This window comes from Lissotriton vulgaris, chromosome 7 (assembly GCF_964263255.1).
Source record: "Lissotriton vulgaris chromosome 7, aLisVul1.2, whole genome shotgun sequence".
NCBI classification, from domain to species: domain Eukaryota; kingdom Metazoa; phylum Chordata; class Amphibia; order Caudata; family Salamandridae; genus Lissotriton; species Lissotriton vulgaris.
Genome location: NC_141695.1, coordinates 1,364,058,009 through 1,364,082,837, shown reverse-complemented (window position 1 = coordinate 1,364,082,837; position 24,829 = coordinate 1,364,058,009).

Below are 24,829 nucleotides of genomic sequence, written 5' to 3'. Positions count from 1 at the left end.
TCATTTTCGGTTAACGCATAAACCCTACTAGTGGGAATACGTGCACCAGCCTGCAAATCAATTCAACAGTCATATACCCGATGCGGGGGTAAACACGTGGCTTCCTTGGCATCAAAAATCGACAGAAAAGGAAGATAGACTTCCGGCAGCGAAGTGTCTGGTTCGTCTATTTGCAATTCTGTATGTGTGGTAGCGCTACAACCTTTATGAACCATATCCTGTTCGTAATGCAAAGAGTGAACCTCTTTCACCTCCCCCTGTTCTGTTTGTGACACTGAATGATTGATATGGTCCTTACAAATTTCGGGATCAAATCCAATACTGCCCTTTTGCCAATTGATCGAGGGGTTGTGGGCTCTTAACCATGGTAAGCCTAAAACTATAGGGAATTGTGGTGACAATATGAGGTCAAACAACAAGCTCTCTGTGTGGATATCCATTAATGTCACTAGGATGGTATCAGAAGTTTGTGTAATAGGCCCTGATTTCAGAGTACTACCATCAATAGTACAGACTTCTTCTATGATGTCTTTTTGTGCTATAGGAATATTATGTTGTTGAGCCCATCCTTTATCCATGAAATTACCGGAGGCTCCGGAATCTATCATAATAGGTATTCGTGTTTGAGAATGTTGCCACTGTAATAAAGAAGGCACAAAGAAGTGACTCTGAATGAGAGAGTTTGAGGAGACTATAGATCCTGAATGACCCGATGCCTCAGTCTCTTTTGGCTTCGGGTCTTCTAGTTTTCCGACCTTTTGCTTTGTCTTGGCTTGATAGGGCACTCTCTTAAAAAATGGCCTGCCTTGCCACAATATAAACATAGTTTAAGATCTCGTCTTCTTTGTCTTTCAACTTCACTGATTGGACCCTTCACACTCCCTATTTGCATAGGTTCTATTCCTTCTGAGGGCGGCACTATACTAGACTCAGACTCTGTCTTTCTTTCTCTATAGAAAGTTTTCCTATATTCATATCTCGTGTTATCTTTTCTACGTTCTCCCAGTTTTTGATCTAACTTAACCACTAAATCAATCAACTCAGGACAGGAATCTGGAGGATCCACCACATGAGCCAAAGCATTCTTTAGTTCATCACGTAGCCCTTTATAGAATAAGGCACTACGTTTTTCCTGTGGCCAACTGGCTTCCCCAACTAGACGATTAAATGTGGCTATATAAGTAGGCAGATCCTTAGTTCCTTGTTTCAACAGTAGTAACTCCGTATCAGCCGCATGGGTGAATGTATGTTTGTCGAAAAATGTACGCAGTTCGCCCTTGAATCTATCGTAATCCAATAATAATGGATCATCTCGTTCAATCAATGGTATTGCCCAATTGGAAGCTGAGCCTCCCAAATAAGAAATCATGAAAGCCACCTTCGCTTGGTCTGTAGGAAAACAAGTGGGCTTGCACATGAAGTGCATTTGACATTGGCTGATAAAGGCCGCACATCTTGTAGGATCTCCTGTGAAGCGTTCTGGGGGTGCAAGTGGTAAAGGGGGAGCAGGTGTAACCACCTGTATAACTGGTGTCTGTGAGCCCGAGGCGGCCCCAGAACCATCCCTATCGATCCTATCTAATCTGGTGGCTAAGGCCTGGGTTTCTAACTGGAGATTTCCCATCATACTAGCTAAGTCAGCTAGTGTCACCTCCATGGTGTTTGGGCGGCAAATATGTATTAAGGCTTTGCGTTCTGTTGTGCCTTGTAGGAGGATGCCTCGGAAACACCACGGAGTTGAAGCTCTGTCCACAACTCCCCCACACCGGTTCACTCTACACCAATGAGGTATATATATACTGGTGATAAGAGATGATGCCAATGTAGGGAAAGCAGGGAAACAAAACAAGGAAAGATTGGGGAGACACAGGAATCTTAAATACAGGATGCGCAGAGAACTGGTTAGCACTCCCTATGGCCTCAGGACCTTCTCCTATAAATAAAGAACAATGATTATTAGAGGGTCTAGTATATCTGTGACTATGAATATTTATTGACAGGGATACTTAGTACCTGGAAACTATACACAGGGCATCTACCTGTACTTGACTTCGCTTCTGTTGTCTTCACAGAAAGTGGATAGAGTGATGCAGAGGAAAGAATACTCCTATAAGGTAGGGATATTAGGTTAACTCTCCTTGTATACTGGAAACCGATCTATATATCATGAGCAATATATAAAGGTACCTAATGCTGAGTGTGCCATGAGAAGAATGTCTCCCTGTTTCTCCACAAGAAGTACCACACGTCTGTTATTGGTGATTCCCTAAAACATAAGCGAGACAATAAGTATCACCATAGACTGGTCATGCAGATATAGACCCCTAGGTAAATGGCAGTACCTGTTTTGTCTCTTTAAATAAGGCGTAGAAGAATTCCTGGAGCTTACATGCACAATCTGTATTGCTCCTACCAAGAAACTATAAAAACTACCCCTGCTTCTAAGGCCAAATCAAACAAACCCCGTAATGAGGTGTAACAAATAACCAAAACAAAACTCCAACACCAAGCATGCGCTGGAAGTCAACTTCACTCGTGTTAACATCTAAGTATGAAAGCACCTGTACTTATCTGAGTAGAAAGGTGCACGATAATCAAAGGAACAAGGTGGAACCGTAGACCTCTCCCAACTATGCTCGGACGCCACCACTGACCCGGAAGCGATGCGCGAAAACCGGAAGGAACGCAAAGCGTCATACCGTAACAGAGAAAGGACTTTATAGGATATTCACGCATGCGCTAGTCCTTGCGCATTCGCTCTCCAGATTCTAGCAGCTCTCGCCAACCAAGAGAATGCCAACCACCACTGTCTCGGATCGGCAGGCATGACAGTGCTTGATTCCAGGAGGGTGAGGGGTGTCCTTCAGTATCTGATTGACTGGAAGGGGTATGCGCCTGAGAAACGCTCCTGGGAACCGCACACTAATCTATACTGTCCTGGGCTTTTGAGGCGTTTCCACACCTCAGGACCTTCTCCTATAAATAAAGAACAATGATTATTAGAGGGTCTAGTATATCTGTGACTATGAATATTTATTGACAAGGATACTTAGTACCTGGAAACTATACACGGGGCATCTACCTGTACTTGACTTCGCTTCTGTTGTCTTCACAGAAAGTGGATAGAGTGATGCAGAGGAAAGAATACTCCTATAAGGTAGGGATATTAGGTTAACTCTCCTTGTATACTGGAAACCGATCTATATATCATGAGCAATATATAAAGGTACCTAATGCTGAGTGTGCCATGAGAAGAATGTCTCCCTGTTTCTCCACAAGAAGTACCACACGTCTGTTATTGGTGATTCCCTAAAACATAAGCGAGACAATAAGTATCACCATAGACTGGTCATGCAGATATAGACCCCTAGGTAAATGGCAGTACCTGTTTTGTCTCTTTAAATAAGGCGTAGAAGAATTCCTGGAGCTTACATGCACAATCTGTATTGCTCCTACCAAGAAACTATAAAAACTACCCCTGCTTCTAAGGCCAAATCAAACAAACCCCGTAATGAGGTGTAACAAATAACCAAAACAAAACTCCAACACCAAGCATGCGCTGGAAGTCAACTTCACTCGTGTTAACATCTAAGTATGAAAGCACCTGTACTTATCTGAGTAGAAAGGTGCACGATAATGAAAGGAACGAGGTGGAACCGTAGACCTCTCCCAACTATGCTCGGACGCCACCACTGACCCGGAAGCGATGCGCGAAAACCGGAAGGAACGCAAAGCGTCATACCGTAACAGAGAAAGGACTTTATAGGATATTCACGCATGCGCTAGTCCTTGCGCATTCGCTCTCCAGATTCTAGCAGCTCTCGCCAACCAAGAGATTGCCAACCACCACTGTCTCGGATCGGCAGGCATGACAGTGCTTGATTCCAGGAGGGTGAGGGGTGTCCTTCAGTATCTGATTGACTGGAAGGGGTATGCGCCTGAGAAACGCTCCTGGGAACCGCACACTAATCTATACTGTCCTGGGCTTTTGAGGCATTTCCACACCTTGCACCCATCTAAGCCCGGTGGACCGCCGAGACGTCGGTCAGTGACAGGGGGTTCTGTCACGTTTTTAGGTACTTAGCCTATAGACTACATCTCCCAGAATGCCTGTTGTGTAGTCTGTCCTCTCTTTCCGGTCTCCGCTCTGCTCCAACTTCCTATATACGCCCCCCTGAGAAAGCCCTCGGTGCTTGTCACCTGTGGTGTTGCCGTTCCTCGTGGTTATCGAACCTGGGATTCTTGCTGATATTGAACTTGTTCTGTTCGGAATGCTAACACGCCGCCTTTGGCACAGAGGTCAATCATCTTAGAGTCACGCTGTTTACGCCGCGTAGAGAGCCGAGCTCAGTTCTCTGTTTCCATATTGCTTCTTTGATCTTTGACCCACAACTGAGAGACGCGCTGGGAGAGCCACGTTGTCCATCTGTGAGTCGCGTTAGACGCTGTCTTCTTCAGCGGCGTTTCAAGAACCTTGACATTGGATATTTGTTATCTCTATTTAGTGTACGGAGATATATGACAAAAGTTAGTAGAGCACTAACATAAAGAGCTAACGGAGGCTCTTCTCTTCTATTTATTTTGCTTCTTTTGGGACCTTGCTTTTTGCAGTACATTTTTGGTTTACCCCAGAGCTGTTTAGAGGCTCGGATTGTTCTTTGGAGAGAGCGCAGGAGGCAAAAGGCATTGCTTCCCTGTAGGACTCCAGGATTCTTGGAACCACGTATGCTGAGCAGGAAGAAACAACTTTCGTGAGCTAAGCAGCTTCTACTTATTTGACTCTTTACCAGTGAAGACCAAGTCTTTTACACTTCAGAACCGTGGTTCATGAGTAGCTCCTATTTCTTTTACCTTTACTTTTTTTTTTCCTTTTTTGGTGACGTTTTCTACTTGGATGCTTGTGGCAGCTTACTTAACTGAGTGAGTTCATATACCCACTTAATTGGGCAGATACATGTTGGGGTAGGGGGTGTATTTATTAGTGTTCCTTTTATCTTTCTGCAGGAACCAAAACACCGACCTAAAGCATGGTACCTATCCTGTCGTCGAGCACTGTAGATGGTTTCTGGCTGCAAGTCTTTTATGTTTTATTTCTCCACTTTCCCCTTCCCTGGGCGAGGTCCTCATAGGAGAGTGTACATGTATATGACTCACTTGTGTGCCGCTCCTAGGGAGGAGAGAAACTAGCAACTACATCGCTCCTGCTGTACCTGATTCATAAGGTTAGTCAATCTGCCTTGTTTTATGACAATATATATGTGTGTGTGTGTGTGTGTGTGTGTGTGTATGTATATATAGCCATTAAAACTTCTAAAAACACAGACCCTGGAGTGCGAGTCTCTTTGTGTGGTTCCGGCGTGGATGTTTGCTGGGAGCCCTTTCGGATATATATATATATATATATATATATATATATATATATGAAAAAACCTTCTCCCTCCTGGACAGAAGAAAGGGACACAGCGGGGCTCATCAGGGTAATTTATTCTGAAAAGTCGGCATGACCGGTTTCGGCTAACAGCCTTTTTCAAATGCCTCAGTCCATGATTCAGAGTCCTCAGAAATGTTCAAATGAGCTCCTCCCACCTCAAATAGCAAAGGGCCCAGCTGCAGCTCATTACTGTGTCGACGCCCAGTGGTCCCTTGCCACGAACCACTAGTCCCATCATACACCTGGCTGGAATTTCGTGAGCTGCAGTAGGAGTCTTGAATGGCAATACTGGAGGAATAAATCATCCTGGGTCCCCTACTTCCCACCTCTTCACGAAGCGGCACCAAGGCTGGAGACACAACGGAATGAATGCGCCTCTCCACGCAGTGTTGGACTGCAGTCCGCAGCAGCAAGTAGGTAACCACAGGTGAGTAGGTGCGGTCGTGGACTTCCGATACCTCGGACACAACTTGTTTCCACACGCAGTTTCAACACGCCAGTGTTCTCCACGACCAACTTGCAGGAAGGGTCCCTTTAAGCGCACCACAGGCTGTGCGCAAAACATGAAAAAACCTTCTCCCTCCTGGACAGAAGAAAGGGACACAGCGGGGCTCATCAGGGTAATTTATTCTGAAAAGTCGGCATGACCGGTTTCGGCTAACAGCCTTTTTCAAATGCCTCAGTCCATGATTCAGAGTCCTCAGAAATGTTCAAATGAGCTCCTCCCACCTCAAATAGCAAAGGGCCCAGCTGCAGCTCATTACTGTGTCGACGCCCAGTGGTCCCTTGCCACGAACCACTAGTCCCATCATACACCTGGCTGGAATTTCGTGAGCTGCAGTAGGAGTCTTGAATGGCAATACTGGAGGAATAAATCATCCTGGGTCCCCTACTTCCCACCTCTTCACGAAGCGGCACCAAGGCTGGAGACACAACGGAATGAATGCGCCTCTCCACGCAGTGTTGGACTGCAGTCCGCAGCAGCAAGTAGGTAACCACAGGTGAGTAGGTGCGGTCGTGGACTTCCGATACCTCGGACACAACTTGTTTCCACACGCAGTTTCAACACGCCAGTGTTCTCCACGACCAACTTGCAGGAAGGGTCCCTTTAAGCGCACCACAGGCTGTGCGCAAAACATGAAAAAACCTTCTCCCTCCTGGACAGAAGAAAGGGACACAGCGGGGCTCATCAGGGTAATTTATTCTGAAAAGTCGGCATGACCGGTTTCGGCTAACAGCCTTTTTCAAATGCCTCAGTCCATGATTCAGAGTCCTCAGAAATGTTCAAATGAGCTCCTCCCACCTCAAATAGCAAAGGGCCCAGCTGCAGCTCATTACTGTGTCGACGCCCAGTGGTCCCTTGCCACGAACCACTAGTCCCATCATACACCTGGCTGGAATTTCGTGAGCTGCAGTAGGAGTCTTGAATGGCAATACTGGAGGAATAAATCATCCTGGGTCCCCTACTTCCCACCTCTTCACGAAGCGGCACCAAGGCTGGAGACACAACGGAATGAATGCGCCTCTCCACGCAGTGTTGGACTGCAGTCCGCAGCAGCAAGTAGGTAACCACAGGTGAGTAGGTGCGGTCGTGGACTTCCGATACCTCGGACACAACTTGTTTCCACACGCAGTTTCAACACGCCAGTGTTCTCCACGACCAACTTGCAGGAAGGGTCCCTTTAAGCGCACCACAGGCTGTGCGCAAAACATGAAAAAACCTTCTCCCTCCTGGACAGAAGAAAGGGACACAGCGGGGCTCATCAGGGTAATTTATTCTGAAAAGTCGGCATGACCGGTTTCGGCTAACAGCCTTTTTCAAATGCCTCAGTCCATGATTCAGAGTCCTCAGAAATGTTCAAATGAGCTCCTCCCACCTCAAATAGCAAAGGGCCCAGCTGCAGCTCATTACTGTGTCGACGCCCAGTGGTCCCTTGCCACGAACCACTAGTCCCATCATACACCTGGCTGGAATTTCGTGAGCTGCAGTAGGAGTCTTGAATGGCAATACTGGAGGAATAAATCATCCTGGGTCCCCTACTTCCCACCTCTTCACGAAGCGGCACCAAGGCTGGAGACACAACGGAATGAATGCGCCTCTCCACGCAGTGTTGGACTGCAGTCCGCAGCAGCAAGTAGGTAACCACAGGTGAGTAGGTGCGGTCGTGGACTTCCGATACCTCGGACACAACTTGTTTCCACACGCAGTTTCAACACGCCAGTGTTCTCCACGACCAACTTGCAGGAAGGGTCCCTTTAAGCGCACCACAGGCTGTGCGCAAAACATGAAAAAACCTTCTCCCTCCTGGACAGAAGAAAGGGACACAGCGGGGCTCATCAGGGTAATTTATTCTGAAAAGTCGGCATGACCGGTTTCGGCTAACAGCCTTTTTCAAATGCCTCAGTCCATGATTCATACATATATATATATATATATATATATATATATATATATATATATATATATATACAATCCTGAGGTGCCAGCAACCGAGCTCAAACACAGACCAGGTACAGACCACAACGAGGGTTTTTTCAGGTGAATAAAGTGCTTTATTCCATCGATGGGGACGGCAACAAGACGCGTTTCGTCCGGGGAACCCGGACTTGATCACATGACAGACCCAGAGAATCATGTGGTTAAATACTGGTAGTGCTATCATATGGCCCCTCCCATAGCATCAAAAACATAGAAAAAATACTATTTACAACAAACACGGCTGATAAAAGTTGCAAATTAATCAAAATATACAACAAAATTAAGTATACACATTCACATTTTCATCTTATTGCAAATATAGGGCAAGTGCCCATTTTCTTAGTCAGCCAGTTCAAAGTTAACATGAAATTAATTAAATAGTATGTTAAGTTGCTATAAGGCCATTATATATAAACCAGCAAGAAAGTTTAAAACTATATATATATATATATATATATATATATATATATATATACACATTACCTACTGGCGGTCACCAGTACATAGTTATAGTTAGGAGCTAGTTTCTATAGGAAAAGCGCCGGTTGACGAATCTTCGCGAAATTTTCAAAACTTGTGGGGCGCTCCGGTCCGCTCCTATCTTGAAAGTTTTGGGGTAATTTGGCAAGTGGGGACTGAGAAAAAAGGGGATCCCAAAACGTGTTTTCTCCATGTTATTTCCCGTAGGAAACTTTAGACATAGCTACAGCCCGAACTGCTAAACGGAATTACACCAAATTTGGCAAAAAGGTAGCCCTTGGTTTAGAAAGAACTCTTTTTGTTGAATGGTGTAAATCCGTTCAGCAGTTGCTGAGAAAATCAAAATTAAAAAAATATTGATATATAGAGGCGCACAGGATCCGCGCACCCTGCAAATCAGGATTCGCGCACACTGCCGATCATGAGCTGCATTCGAATTGACTGTCAACACTCCAAAGCAGGAACTGTTGGCAGCCATCTTGTGCCTCGGTAGAACCGAGGCACAAGAAAACAGTAAAATAAAGGTGCAAAACAAAAAAAGGGGGCAGGGTTGAAACACCCTGACCCCCTAGGCCTGCTTAGACGGTCCCACAAGGACTCCCAGGGCCAAAAAAAGCATTTTCTTTTAAAACACCTAGATGCGCGCTGGGTGCGCAGATCGAGCCGCAAAAATTTAAAAAATGAAGCGCTGTCTCCTGCGCTTCATTTAAATAAAGCCCCACGGGTGGGCCAGGTCCTGGGGGCAGAAAAAAAATGTGTGGAGGGACCCAATCCCCCCACACTACCCCACGGACTGCCACCCCTGGGGCTTTGCACGAAGATTTGCGGGGGGCTTGCGGCCCTCCACAGCCCCAGGGACTGCCTTCCCCGGGCCTTTGATTTTTTTACATGGGGGGCATCCAAGCCCCGGGGAACACCACCCCAGGGCTTTTAATAATACATTTGTGGGGGAACACAACCCCCCGCTGGCCCGGGACCGCTACCCCTGTGGCTCTTATTTTTTAAATTATTCCTGTGTGGGGGGCTGGAGCCCCCCACATACCCCAGGGACCGCCACCTCCCTGGGGAACTAACAGTATAACCTTTGGGGGTCCGTACCGGACCCCCTAGCCTCGAGAACCACTTCCTCCCCGGGGCTTTTCAAATGTTGTGAGGGGGGCCACGGGCCCTCTTCCTGGAGCTTTTGATTGCCCTGGAGCCTTTGATGGCCCCCAGGGCTGGCTCCTGCAGTGTCCCGGGGTGCCCACCCCAGGGACATTGCTGTTTGCTACAGTTGGGCGGGAGCGCATCTCCCGCCCTACCGTAGCAAACTCTACTCTGCATGTTAGCATCTCCCCATGTGGAAAAGCAATGCTGGCTCTCACAGGATGCGGGGAGCCGGCTGGACTGTGGGGGCATTGGGGATCCCCCCACGATCCCCATCTAAGTGCACAGGCCCTGGGGGATGGAGTCCCCGGGGCAAATAGAAATTAGTGGTAGGAGACAGTTTTTTTTTAAACAATTTGGAGTCGTGACCCCAGCGCAACGCTCAGCGCGGCCCCCTGGTGTGACCACGCTGGATGCACGGCTCCCAGCGTGGCCCCCTGGTGTGAACGCACTGGGTGCACGACTCCTAGCCGCGCTGGGTGCGTGACTCCCAGCAAAAAAAAGTATGTTTTTTTATTATAAATCTAGGTTATATGTTTAGATCTTGGGTGGCTCTAAAAGAGCCCTTGTGTTTATTGGGAAATGTTGGTATCTGCATGTAGGTGCCTATGCAGGGTCTAAAGTTGTTGAGAAAGACTCTGTTTCCCTCATCTGTGAAATGTACACCATCTCTCCTGTAGATACCATCCATATTAAAAAGCAGATTGTTGTTGTATATGGACCCCATACTATAATCTCTGAGGTAAGCAGAAACAGCTTTATTGACATGTTTCCTAGCTTTCTCAATCTGTGGACAAAATTGATTGGACAAGTTCAATTTCTCTCTTTGGCATATGTTAGAGTAGACAAAGGCAGTTTGGGGGAAAAGTAACATCAATTCTGCAAAGGTGTCCTTCATTAGAATTTCCAGACCTACCCCAGTCAAAGTGCCTACGTCATTGCCACCACAGTGCACAATTATGAGGTCAGGGTGTTGGAGAAGCAAAAAGGATTTAACCAATGGCATCAATCAGTGCCACTTTAATCCTCTCTGTGCAATCAATTTAATGTCTACATTTTGCAAAGCTATGTCTTTGTCAATACCTCTGCTTTCAGGATACCTTTTATACCAGAAAATATAGCTGTGACCCACAATCCACACTCTAAGCATCTTGAAGGGTAGTCGGGATGCACTCAGAAGATGTCTGTAGCTGAAGTAGGCAATTTGTAAAATAATAGGTCTCTAAAATGGTGGACGAGATTCAGTTTTAAAAAAAGAAGATAAATGATTGGCTGATTGAGAACATTACCATCTGGGAGACTAGCTAATACGACTGCTATCTCCTCCCAAACTGGAGGAATTTCCATTATATCATGTCTGTCAATATTAAGTTTAGCTATTGGTGTTGTCTCTAAATAATCACTAATTTTTATTTCTCTACACTCAATTGACCTTATTGTCTTTTCTGAATATAGCTTCTCGTAGTATTTCCTGAAGGCTCCTCAATATTTTTAGGGTCAGTGGTTATCCCCTCTGTGTCTGTTTTAATTGAAGTGATGGTGTTCGCGGTTACCTGTTGTCTAGTAGAGATGGCTAACTGGTGACCAATGAGTTCCCTCCATTCGGAGAGCTTTTCTCTCAATGCTGCCCATTTAGCAGCTGTTTTCTCTGCTAAGACAGTCCCTAGCTCTGATTAAGTGACTGATACCATGATCTGTGCCTCTTCTATTCCTGCTCCTGCCTGAACCACCTGTATTCATCTTTTTTTCTGCGTCTATCATTTTCTTTTGTAATGAATTAACTTGTATTTTCTCCATTTTATTCCGCCTGATTGAGAAACGAAGTGTCTCGCCCTTTATGCCTTTCTTTAGGGTATCCCAAACCACCATTGTTGATGCAGACCTGACATTTATATTCAGAAACTCCTGTATCCTGTTTGCCATATTCTCGATAGTTATTAACACATAGCAGTGCTTTCAGGATACCTTTTATACCAGAAAATATAGCTGTGACCCACAATCCACACTCTAAGCATCTTGAAGGGTAGTCTGGATGCACTCAGAAGATGTCTGTAGCTGAAGTAGGCAATTTGTAAAATAATAGGTCTCTAAAATGGTGGACAAGATTCAGTTTTAAAAAAAGAAGATAAATGATTGGCTGATTGAGAACATTATAGACTGAAAAATAGGGTGCATGTTTCTGTGTTCAAAAAGCATGTTTCTTATTGGTTAGTAAAACTGTTTAAAAGGTACATTAGATAGGATAAGCTTGTGTTTTGGAAAGTCAAGCACACTTGCTGTTTGAATTTGCAACATTGTGTGCTGAACTTGTGACCTATGTGTTCAGTTGAGTGTTCCATGAACTGTTACTATGGCAACAGGAATTAAGCAGAATGGGGTAGGATTGGAAGTTATGTGTGGCATTAAAATGTGTATTTCTTATTAATATTACAGTAATATCTGTTTGCAGTGAGATTTCCCAAGTCACTGGTATAGTTAAAAGTAGTGTGTTATGAAAAAAATAGTACAACTATCTGTAATATTCTTTTGAAGTCCATCGCTTACGGTGCACGGACCAGGCGCGACTCTAACAAATTCCAGAATGAATTTTGGTTCAGTTAGAGGTCAGTTGGCAAGGGTTGATATCTGTAACCAATAGAAATGGTTCTTGGAATTTGAATTCATCTGGGAAGCAATGTGATTCGATATTTACATGTATATGTGTGCAGAATGAGAGGTAAAGTTTGCCATTTTTTGGTTTTGCAAAGAGCAGTGCACTATATTCATTGTGTGCATAAGAAAATCTGGTGTGTGATTCAGATACTTCATAATCTACAAATCAATTTGAAAGGTGAGTTATTAATTTGTGAGGTGTACTATGTGGTGCCTTTGTTTTTAGACATGAAATATAATTCATAAAAATTGAAGTTAGTGATATATTTTCTAATGAAGAAATATTTATTGCAGTTTTTTGTAATGTTTTCAAATGTTGTTTAATATACAGTTTGCATACTCTAATGTGTGTGTTTTGGAATAGGGATTGCTGATTATGACTGATTGTTTTAATGCGTGCGTATGTACATTAGTATTATAGTGCATCATTTTAGGTAATGATTTCAAATTGGAACTGTATATGTTGAGTTAAGGTATTAGTGATGAGAGTAGTTTTTTTAAGTGTCTAAAGAGGTATAGTTAAAATATGCAACATAATGTTTGGTGTTTGGTTTCAAATTTAAGCTTGTATTGTGAACTTATGTGGTGTAAATAGAGTTCTGAATAGACATACTCATTTATGTTTTTCAGTGATATGGTGAGAGTTATAGTAGAGAAATGTGAAAGGTTTCTGATTTGTATTTGGCTACATGTAATATTAAAAGTAGTTGTAGAAAGGTAATGTAGCAGTAGAGATTTATGCAGTAGTTTTATTCTATAAAGAGTTTGCTTGCTGAGCAGTTATTGCCTTGTTTGTACTGAGACACTCCCATTGAGCCCCATACACTAATTCATTCAGTGTAGTAATACCCATATACTTAAAAATTCCCTATGCACTGTGTTTGGTACAGTCAAATGTGCACAACGTATGCAGTCCCCTAATCTCTTGCAGACTACTGAGTCAGTCCTCCAAAAGTCCAGGGGATAGTCATGCTTGTTTGGAATCACACTGTGAGTCTGTGTCCACTCCTACAATCATTCTGCACGAAGCATGTCCTTATTTAATCTCTCTGCTGATACATAAAACAGAGGGGGTGACTCGATTTAGGAACTCAGAGGCCGGAATCAAATACTAACAAATTCATAAACAAAATTCCTCTAATACCATTGATCCCACTATTTCTTTTTGCCACAAAAGTCCTTTTTATTGACTTGGGGCATCAATTCATATGTGTTATTTACTTCATAAACTTTTTTTCTTTTGAGAATTTCCTTTATCGAATATATTTACACATCTCCTATTGTTGTATTGATGCATGAGAACATTTATATACAAAAACACTTATATATAAAACATATACACAAATATATTGTTTTAGGTACACTCAAAATAAATTGGACAATAATATAAGCACTTATAAACTTATCTTGCTGTGAACTACTAGCAGTCTGAGAACCCCGTCACTGTCTATGCACTTGGAGAATGAGTCAGGCATTCATACAAGCAGTTGTACAGTCAAATGTGCACAATGTATACGGTCCCCTAACAGGTTGCAGACTACTGAGTCAGTCCTGCAAAAGCCCAGGGAATAGTCATGCTTGTCTGGAATCACACTGTGAGTCTGTGTCCACTCCTAAAATCATCCTGACAGAAGCATGTCCTTATTTAATCTTTCTGCTGACACATAAGCGCTTATAAACTTATCTTGCTATAAACTATTAGCACTATGGGAACCAAGTCACTGTCCTTTTTTGTATTGTTATTTTTTATTTTATTTTATTTTTTACCAAAAGAATAAAAAGTTAAATAATTCTTCAACAAACGTCGTTACACCCACCCTCCAACCCGGGTCCAAAAATATTAACTACACATATTATATTTACAAGCATTGAGAAACAGTCCGTTAGTAATAAAATAATTTCAACATTATTTAAACAAAAAAGAAGAAAAACATCCTATTTTAGAAGAGAGCGGAAACTAGATTAACAGAAAAGCAATCATAAACAGGGAGTAGAGGGGGCGGAGGAAGGGCACCAAAAGGGGGGCGAGGGAAACGGGAGGGGGAACTGGAAAACGGGGAATGGGGCGGATGGGAGATGGGGAAAAGGAAACAGAGAGAGGGCGTCATGAGATCAAAGCATAATAGTAGCATAATACATTTATTATACTTCCTGGGTATTCAAAGTATTAAACCATCTGGCCAGGGGGCCCCAAACCACTAGATCCTTTTTTTTAGCCCGTATACCCTTTTTAGCATAATTTGCCTTCTCTAATCTATAGGTGGCAAGCAATCTTAAAATAAGAGACCCAGAAGATTAGACTATCGCTAACTCTGGCGCCCCCACGATACCTTACCCTATATTTATGTGTATTGTATGCATGTTTGTCTTTCTCTTTTTACAGGTTAAAAGAGCACAAATGGCCAGTGAACACCTAATAAGTAAGCTATCTTAATATACTACACAAGTTGTGTAAGTAAAAGATACAATTTAAATGTTTGTCTGTCTGTTAGTCCTGACGAAAGCCCCATAGACTCCTTTGAGCCAAGGGGGGCTGAAACATGTCGACACAACTTCTAATGATATACTTATAGATCTAGTAACACGATCTATTATAAGTACTGCTTATGTTTTATTGATAATAGACTCACACCATTCATTAAATACCTAAGGTGTTGATCTATTTTTTAACTCACTTTCATTCACTTACCCTTACTCAGTGGGGGCATCTTACAAATCTCTGGACACTGCAAATCTAGACCAGAGGAGCCTCTGGATGAGGCGGCACCAAGCATGATCTACAGTACCCAATGATAACTGCCACAACTACAATGTGGGGCGGATGAAAGACATATACCGCAAGACCGAGATACATTGAATTTTTGAGGGTACTATAGTTTTTCTATCCAAAGGTTTAGAATTATAACTAGTGTCCATTTTCTGCACCTGATTACTTTCAAGCAATCTAGCTTGCCATTGGCCGAAGGAAGGAGGGTTCAAGTCTTTCCAATACATAGCAATACATATCCGGAGAATGGTCATTGCAACAAACAATAGTGCACCCCCTTCCTTAAGGCTTATCATATCATATAGTCCTAACATGATAGTAGTTGGTGTGAGTTGAATGTCTAATAGAAGAACTCTGCTTAGAAACCGTTGTACTTCTTTCAGTAATGGCTCTAGCTTTGGGCATGTAGCAAACATATGCATGGAGTCCGCACTGTATTCCACGCAGCGCGGGCAAGTAGTTCCACAGCCAGTAGCCCATTTAGTAATCCTGCTAGGAGTTATACATAAAAAATAGCCCGCCTTGTAAAATTACGCTTGCAATTTAGGAGATAGCAGATATGTTTGCGCAAGGCCCAGAGCTGCACAGAAGGTGGAACATTTCGTTTCTACTGCCATTTCGCATCTATTTTGTCTAATTTATCAGGTTGTCATTCATTCAGCATATAATATGTTTCCTATCATTGGTAAATTAGAACCAAGCCATTTATCTAAAAGGTCTATCCTTGCGAACCCTGCTGATCCCCCGGTTTTATTTGTTAGATATCTTGTGATGGCTTGATACTGGAATATCTGATTGTTATTCAATTTATAGCAAATTATCAGATCTTCAAATGGCCGAATACCATCAGATCTAATCAAATCTCCTAGTCTGAAAATACCTGCCTGATACCACTGTTGAAGGTATATGTTTTTAAAAATTAGTGGTAGAATATTATTGTTTATGATAGGGGTATAATAATTTAATTTAGCCAGTCTAAACGATTTACAAATGTTAAAAAAGACCCGATAAGCACTAATCATTGTTTTAAATCGAACTCACTTGTAATAGCTTCATTCCAACTGACTCCAAAGACAGCCCCTAACGGTTTCCCCTAAGAGTAAAAAACAAGGTGAAGGCAATCCTAATGAACTTAGAATTCAATCCTCATGCAATAGTTAGGAACTATATTGCAGAGCAGCGGCCCAATAATATAGTTTTAAGTTGGAAAGAGCACACCCTCCCCTGTCTCTGGGTAGAGAAAGAAGATTGAAAGCCCTTCTCCGCTGTGAGTATGCCCAAATGAACTGAGAAAAAATTTGTGCAAAAATGTGATTGTAAAATGTAGCGGGATTGTCCGAAAAAAATAAAGTAACTTAGGAAAATAGGTCATTTTTAAAACATTACATCTCCCTACTATTGTGAGATGTAGGTTAATAATTTTCCAGAGTGACTTCTTCATGTCAGCTGCCAGAGGGGCAGATTTTCTTTTACTAATAAGTCTAAATCAGAGACTATGTTGACTCCTAAATATTTGGTTTTCTTGGTAATTCTGTCATTCGCCCAAGTTATTTTCTCATTTGTAACAATCTGTGTTTTTGTTTTATTAAGGGCATATCCTGAAATCATACCAAATTCTTGGGCTTCTTGCTCCAGGGCCCTGATAGCCGACTTTCAGGTGTTTTTATAGCTAAGTCGTCGGCATAAACCATGATCTTTGTGTCAATACCAAACCTACTCACTGGCGAAATTGCGGGGTTTAATTCAATTCTTTTAATCAAAGGGACGATGTAAAGGGCAAAAAGTAGAGGGGAGCAGGGGCACCTCTGCCTTGTTCCTCCTGATATCTTTATTTGCTCTGACAGGTGTCCATTAATTAGTATTCTAGTTGTAGGGTTTTGATATAATGCCCGTAGAGCGTGAACTATCCTTGGACCAAAGCCAATCTGCCGCATGATAGCCCACAGAATTGCCAGTAGACCCGATCAAATGCCTTTTCAGAGTCCAGAAGGATTAGTGAGATCAGGTCTCCTGTCACCTCTGTGGCATCGAATAGAGTAATGGTGTGACGGACCCATGTTGCCAACTAGAAACTAGTGGCTCAATGTTTGAAGATAATCTAGATGCAATAACTTTGGAAATTATTTTTGAGTCTGTACTGATTAACGTTATGGGTCTGTATGATGACATCTCCAGGGGTGATTTATCTTTTTTGGGAAATATTAACATTTTAGCAGATGACCAACAGTTCGTTGGTGAGGCCCGTCAAAGATGGATCTTACTATATCAGTGAAGAGGTATTTTATTTGTTGTGAGAAAACTTTATAAAATTCAGCCGGAATACTATCCATTCTGGAAACTTTACCATCTGGGAGACTAGCTAATACGACTGCTATCTCCTCCCAAACTGGAGGAATTTCCATTATATCATGTCTGTCAATATTAAGTTTAGCTATTGGTGTTGTCTCTAAATAATCACTAATTTTTATTTCTCTACACTCAATTGACCTTATTGTCTTTTCTGAATATAGCTTCTCGTAGTATTTCCTGAAGGCTCCTCAATATTTTTAGGGTCAGTGGTTATCCCCTCTGTGTCTGTTTTAATTGAAGTGATGGTGTTCGCGGTTACCTGTTGTCTAGTAGAGATGGCTAGCTGGTGACCAATGAGTTCCCTCCATTCGGAGAGCTTTTCTCTCAATGCTGCCCATTTAGCAGCTGTTTTCTCTGCTAAGACAGTCCCTAGCTCTGATTAAGTGACTGATACCATGATCTGTGCCTCTTCTATTCCTGCTCCTGCCTGAACCACCTGTATTCATCTTTTTTTCTGCGTCTATCATTTTCTTTTGTAATGAATTAACTTGTATTTTCTCCGTTTTATTCCGCCTGATTGAGAAACGAAGTGTCTCGCCCCTTATGCCTGCCTTTAGGGTATCCCAAACCACCATTGTTGATGCAGACCTGACATTTATATTCAGAAACTCCTGTATCCTGTTTGCCATATTCTCGATAGTTATTAACACATAGCAGTGCTTTCAGGATACCTTTTATACCAGAAAATATAGCTGTGACCCACAATCCACACTCTAAGCATCTTGAAGGGTAGTCTGGATGCACTCAGAAGATGTCTGTAGCTGAAGTAGGCAATTCGTAAAATAATAGGTCTCTAAAATGGTGGACAAGATTCAGTTTTAAAAAAAGAAGATAAATGATTGGCTGATTGAGAACATTATAGACTGAAAAATAGGGTGCATGTTTCTGTGTTCAAAAAGCATGTTTCTTATTGGTTAGTAAAACTGTTTAAAAGGTACATTAGATAGGATAAGCTTGTGTTTTGGAAAGTCAAGCACACTTGCTGTTTGAATTTGCAACATTGTGTGCTGAACTTGTGACCTATGTGTTCAGTTGAGTGTTCCATGAACTGTTACTATGGCAACAGGAATTAAGCAGAATGGGGGTAGGATTGGAAGTTATGTGTGGCATTAAAATGTGTATTTCTTATTAATATTACAGTAATATCTATTTGCAGTGAGATTTCCCAAGTCACTGGTATAGTTAAAAGTAGTGTGTTATGAAAAAAATAGTAAAACTATCTGTAATATTCTTTTGAAGTCCATCGCTTACGGTGCACGGACCAGGCGCGACTCTAACAAATTCCAGAATGAATTTTGGTTCAGTTAGAGGTCAGTTGGCAAGGGTTGATATCTGTAACCAATAGAAATGGTTCTTGGAATTTGAATTCATCTGGGAAGCAATGTGATTCGATATTTACATGTATATGTGTGCAGAATGAGAGGTAAAGTTTGCCATTTTTTGGTTTTGCAAAGAGCAGTGCACTATATTCATTGTGTGCATAAGAAAATCTGGTGTGTGATTCAGATACTTCATAATCTACGAATCAATTTGAAAGGTGAGTTATTAATTTGTGAGGTGTACTATGTGGTGCCTTTGTTTTTAAACATGAAATATAATTCATAAAAATTGAAGTTAGTGATATATTTTCTAATGAAGAAATATTTATTGCAGTTTTTTGTAATGTTTTCAAATGTTGTTTAATATACAGTTTGCATACTCTAATGTGTGTGTTTTGGAATAGGGATTGCTGATTATGACTGATTGTTTTAATGCGTGCGTATGTACATTAGTATTATAGTGCATCATTTTAGGTAATGATTTCAAATTGGAACTGTATATGTTGAGTTAAGGTATTAGTGATGAGAGTAGTTTTTTTAAGTGTCTAAAGAGGTATAGTTAAAATATGCAACATAATGTTTGGTGTTTGGTTTCAAATTTAAGCTTGTATTGTGAACTTATGTGGTGTAAATAGAGTTCTGAATAGACATACTCATTTATGTTTTTCAGTGATATGGTGAGAGTTATAGTAGAGAAATGTGAAAGGTTTCTGATTTGTATTTGGCTACATGTAATATTAAAAGTAGTTGTAGAAAGGTAATGTAGCAGTAGAGATTTATGCAGTAGTTTTATTCTATAAAGAGTTTGCTTGCTGAGCAGTTATTGCCTTGTTTGTACTGAGACACTCCCATTGAGCCCCATACACTAATTCATTCAGTGTAGTAATACCCATATACTTAAATATTCCCTATGCACTGTGTTTGGTACAGTCAAATGTGCACAATGTATGCAGTCCCCTAATCTCTTGCAGACTACTGAGTCAGTCCTCCAAAAGTCCAGGGGATAGTCATGCTTGTTTGGAATCACACTGTGAGTCTGTGTCCACTCCTACAATCATTCTGCACGAAGCATGTCCTTATTTAATCTCTCTGCTGATACATAAAACAGAGGGGGTGACTCGATTTAGGAACTCAGAGGCCGGAATCATATACTAAAGAATTCATAAACAAAATTCCTCTAATACCATTGATCACACTATTTCTTTTTGCCACAAAAGTCCTTTTTATTGACTTGGGGCATCAATTCATATGTGTTATTTACTTCATAAACTTTTTTTCTTTTGAGAATTTCCTTTATCGAATATATTTACACATCTCCTATTGTTGTATTGATGCATGAGAACATTTATATACAAAAACACTTATATATAAAACATATACACAAATATATTGTTTTAGGTACACTCAAAATAAATTGGACAATAATATAAGCACTTATAAACTTATCTTGCTGTGAACTACTAGCAGTCTGAGAACCCCGTCACTGTCTATGCACTTGGAGAATGAGTCAGGCATTCATACAAGCAGTTGTACAGTCAAATGTGCACAATGTATACGGTCCCCTAACAGGTTGCAGACTACTGAGTCAGTCCTGCAAAAGCCCAGGGAATACTCATGCTTGTCTGGAATCACACTGTGAGTCTGTGTCCACTCCTAAAATCATCCTGACAGAAGCATGTCCTTATTTAATCTTTCTGCTGACACATAAGCGCTTATAAACTTATCTTGCTATAAACTATTAGCACTATGGGAACCAAGTCACTGTCTTTTTTGTATTGTTATTTTTTTATTTTATTTTATGCTTTACCAAAAGAATAAAAAGTTAAATAATTCTTCAACAAACGTCGTTACACCCACCCTCCAACCCGGGTCCAAAAATATTAACTACACATATTATATTTACAAGCATTGAGAAACAGTCAGTTAGTAATAAAATAATTTCAACATTATTTAAACAACAAAGAAGAAAAACATCCTATTTTAGAAGAGAGCGGAAACTAGATTAACAGAAAAGCAATCATAAACAGGGAGTAGAGGGGGCGGAGGAAGGGCACCAAAAGGGGGGCGAGGGAAACGGGAGGGGGAACTGAAAAACGGGGAATGGGGCGGATGGGAGATGGGGAAAAGGAAACAGAGAGAGGGCGTCATGAGATCAAAGCATAATAGTAGCATAATACATTTATTATACTTCCTGGGTATTCAAAGTATTAAACCATCTGGCCAGGGGTCCCCAAACCACTAGATCCTTTTTTTCAGCCCGTATACCCTTTTTAGCATAATTTGCCTTCTCTAATCTATAGGTGGCAAGCAATCTTAAAATAAGAGACCCAGAAGATTAGACTATCGCTAACTCTGGCGCCCCCACGATACCTTACACTATATTTATGTGTATTGTATGCATGTTTGTCTTTCTCTTTTTACAGGTTAAAAGAGCACAAATGGCCAGTGAACACCTAATAAGTAAGCTATCTTAATATACTACACAAGTTGTGTAAGTAAAAGATACGATTTAAATGTTTGTCTGTCTGTTAGTCCTGACGAAAGCCCCATAGACTCCTTTGAGCCAAGGGGGGCTGAAACATGTCGACACAACTTCTAATGATATACTTATAGATCTAGTAACACGATCTATTATAAGTACTGCTTATGTTTTATTGATAATAGACTCACACCATTCATTAAATACCTAAGGTGTTGATCTATTTTTTAACTCACTTTCATTCACTTACCCTTACTCAGTGGGGGCATCTTACAAATCTCTGGACACTGCAAATCTAGACCAGAGGAGCCTCTGGATGAGGCGGGCACCAAGCATGATCTACAGTACCCAATGATAACTGCCACAACTACAATGTGGGGCGGATGAAAGACATATACCGCAAGACCGAGATACATTGAATTTTTGAGGGTACTATAGTTTTTCTATCCAAAGGTTTAAAATTGTAACTAGTGTCCATTTTCTGCACCTGATTACTTTCAAGCAATCTAGCTTGCCATTGGCCGAAGGAAGGAGGGTTCAAGTCTTTCCAATACATAGCAATACATATCCGGAGAATGGTCATTGCAACAAACAATAGTGCACCCCCTTCCTTAAGGCTTATCATATCATATAGTCCTAACATGATAGTAGTTGGTGTGAGTTGAATGTCTAATAGAAGAACTCTGCTTAGAAACCGTTGTACTTCTTTCAGTAATGGCTCTAGCTTTGGGCATGTAGCAAACATATGCATGGAGTCCGCACTGTATTCCACGCAGCGCGGGCAAGTAGTTCCACAGCCAGTAGCCCATTTAGTAATCCTGCTAGGAGTTATACATAAAAAATAGCCCGCCTTGTAAAATTACGCTTGCAATTTAGGAGATAGCAGATATGTTTGCGCAAGGCCCAGAGCTGCACAGAAGGTGGAACATTTCGTTTCTACTGCCATTTCGCATCTATTTTGTCTAATTTATCAGGTTGTCATTCATTCAGCATATAATATGTTTCCTATCATTGGTAAATTAGAACCAATCCATTTATCTAAAAGGTCTATCCTTGCGAACCCTGCTGATCCCCTGGTTTTATTTGTTAGATATCTTGTGATGGCTTGATACTGGAATATCTGATTGTTGTTCAATTTATAGCAAATTATCAGATCTTCAAATGGCCGAATACCATCAGATCTAATCAAATCTCCTAGTCTGAAAATACCTGCCTGATACCACTGTTGAAGGTATATGTTTTTAAAAATTAGTGGTAGAATATTATTGTTTATGATAGGGGTATAATAATTTAATTTAGCCAGTCTAAACGATTTACAAATGTTAAAAAAGACCCGATAAGCACTAATCATTGTTTTAAATCGAACTCACTTGTAATAGCTTCATTCCAACTGTCTCCAAAGACAGCCCCTAACGGTTTCCCCTAAGAGTAAAAAACAAGGTGAAGGCAATCCTAATGAACTTAGAATACGATCCTCATGCAATAGTTAGGAACTATATTGCAGAGCAGCGGCCCAATAATATAGTTTTAAGTTGGAAAGAGCACACCCTCCCCTGTCTCTGGGTAGAGAAAGAAGATTGAAAGCCCTTCTCGGCTGTGAGTATGCCCAAATGAACTGAGAAAAAATTTGTTCAAAAATGTGATTGTAAAATGTAGCGGGATTGTCCAAAAAAAATAAAGTAACTTAGGAAAATAGGTAATTTTTAAAACATTACATCTCCCTACTATTGTGAGATGTAGGTTAATAATTTTCCAGAGTGACTTCTTCATGTCAGCTGCCAGAGGGGCAGATTTTCTTTTACTAATAAGTCTAAATCAGAGACTATGTTGACTCCTAAATATTTGGTTTTCTTGGTAATTCTGTCATTCGCCCAAGTTATTTTCTCATTTGTAACAATCTGTGTTTTTGTTTTATTAAGGGCATATCCTGAAATCACACCAAATTCTTAGGCTTCTTGCTCCAGGGCCCTGATAGCCGACTTTCAGGTGTTTTTATAGCTAAGTCGTCGGCATAAACCATGATCTTTGTGTCAATACCAAACCTACTCACTGGCGAAATTGCCGGGTTTAATTCAATTCTTTTAATCAAAGGGTCGATGTAAAGGGCAAAAAGTAGAGGGGAGCAGGGGCACCTCTGCCTTGTTCCTCCTGATATCTTTATTTGCTCTGACAGGTGTCCATTAATTAGTATTCTAGTTGTAGGGTTTTGATATAATGCCCGTAGAGCGTGAACTATCTTCGGACCAAAGCCAATCTGCCGCATGATAGCCCACAGAATTGCCAGTAGACCCGATCAAATGCCTTTTCAGAGTCCAGAAGGATTAGTGAGATCAGGTCTCCTGTCACCTCTGTGGCATCGAATAGAGTAATGGTGTGACGGACCCATGTTGCCAACTAGAAACTAGTGGCTCAATGTTTGAAGATAATCTAGATGCAATAACTTTGGAAATTATTTTTGAGTCTGTACTGATTAACGTTATGGGTCTGTATGATGACATCTCCAGGGGTGATTTATCTTTTTTGGGAAATATTACAATTTTAGCAGATGACCAACAGTTCGTTGGTGAGGCCCGTCAAAGATGGATCTTACTATATCAGTGAAGAGGTATTTTATTTGTTGTGAGAAAACTTTATAAAATTCAGCCGGAATACTATCCATTCTGGAAACTTTACCATCTGGGAGACTAGCTAATACGACTGCTATCTCCTCCCAAACTGGAGGAATTTCCATTATATCATGTCTGTCAATATTAAGTTTAGCTATTGGTGTTGTCTCTAAATAATCACTAATTTTTATTTCTCTACACTCAATTGACTTTATTGTCTTTTCTGAATATAGCTTCTCGTAGTATTTCCTGAAGGCTCCTCAATATTTTTAGGGTCAGTGGTTATCCCCTCTGTGTCTGTTTTAATTGAAGTGATGGTGTTCGCGGTTACCTGTTGTCTAGTAGAGATGGCTAACTGGTGACCAATGAGTTCCCTCCATTCGGAGAGCTTTTCTCTCAATGCTGCCCATTTAGCAGCTGTTTTCTCTGCTAAGACAGTCCCTAGCTCTGATTAAGTGACTGATACCATGATCTGTGCCTCTTCTATTCCTGCTCCTGCCTGAACCACCTGTATTCATCTTTTTTTCTGCGTCTATCATTTTCTTTTGTAATGAATTAACTTGTATTTTCTCCGTTTTATTCCGCCTGATTGAGAAACGAAGTGTCTCGCCCCTTATGCCTGCCTTTAGGGTATCCCAAACCACCATTGTTGATGCAGACCTGACATTTATATTCAGAAACTCCTGTATCCTGCTTGCCATATTCTCGATAGTTATTAACACATAGCAGTGCCTTTTCAAATGTCCAGTTCAAGCTTGGCCCCTGATGGACCTAGCCCTCTAGATTTAAAATGAGCGGGTTATGAGCCAACAGCAGACGGGAAGCTGTATCGATACCACAATAATTAGCTTAGACCTTAGAGTTAATTTAAAAAAATCTTACATAATGTCCTGTGTTCCTGGAAAGCGTAAGCTTAACTCAATTTGTGTAGGCAGTCAAACATTGACAACCACTAGCACTTTTCCCTATCTTGGGGGGGTCTTTGCTGCGAACGGCTCCTGGACTGAGAATTTGGCTCACTCCAGGAGCAAGTTCTCAAAAGCCATCAATTTCATTCTTAGTCTCCCCCGCCCAAAGAACACAGGTGCTATTTTAGCCATTTAAATTTTTTACAATTACAA